We start from the raw sequence: 265 nt of genomic DNA on the forward strand, positions 1-265 counted from the left end.
AGAAAAGACTAATTTTCGTCAAAAAAGTCCTAAAACCGGGATGTAAGAAACTTTGTTTTTTTCCCATAATTACTAAAAGGACGAACCAAAAATCCTAGGCGGTGAAGTGTGGTTCCTATAAATTAGGACTTCTTAAGGGTTGGGCATACAAACTTAAATGTATGATACTCCTAAAAATGGAGGCTTCTTTTGATGCTGGGTTTCGTTACATGGGAGGAATTAACGTTACAATACGTGTTAATAAATGATATAGACTTCGAACAGT

The 265-nt window shown here is 35.1% G+C and overlaps 1 protein-coding gene across 1 annotated transcript in view; it reads left to right on the forward strand.

The window, feature by feature from the left end:
- LOC119591136 (cold and drought-regulated protein CORA-like) overlaps positions 1 to 265 on the forward strand; it is a 6,244-nt gene that overhangs the window by 2,148 nt on the left and 3,831 nt on the right. The gene's annotated exons all lie outside the window — the stretch shown is intronic.

The sequence above is a fragment of the Penaeus monodon genome, chromosome 28, assembly GCF_015228065.2.
Source record: "Penaeus monodon isolate SGIC_2016 chromosome 28, NSTDA_Pmon_1, whole genome shotgun sequence".
NCBI classification, from domain to species: Eukaryota; Metazoa; Arthropoda; class Malacostraca; order Decapoda; family Penaeidae; genus Penaeus; species Penaeus monodon.